Below are 364 nucleotides of genomic sequence, written 5' to 3'. Positions count from 1 at the left end.
ACCGTGAAAATCTTCCAGAATGGTTTATGTTATGTTGGTACAGGTTACTTTATGTATTTTCAGAAGCTGCCTCAAATTCCTTCTTGTGAGAAGCCGAGTTATTTATTAAAGACTATATAAAATAAGACCACATCAAGTCATATTTTCACTATTAGAATTTTACAAAATAACTCTGGTAATGGATGAAGTCATATTTTCACAATTAGATTTTTAAAAAATAATTCTGGTAATGGAATGTTTATAAGTATTATTAGAACTACTAGCTATCTGACATTGTGGACTTCTAATATGCTAAGAAACGTGCTAAACATTTTTTGTGCATTATTTATTCAATCCTCATAGTAATCAAATAATAGATGCAATA

This window comes from Pongo abelii, chromosome 16 (assembly GCF_028885655.2).
Source record: "Pongo abelii isolate AG06213 chromosome 16, NHGRI_mPonAbe1-v2.0_pri, whole genome shotgun sequence".
Taxonomy (NCBI): domain Eukaryota; kingdom Metazoa; phylum Chordata; class Mammalia; order Primates; family Hominidae; genus Pongo; species Pongo abelii.
This window is presented reverse-complemented; position numbering follows the sequence as displayed.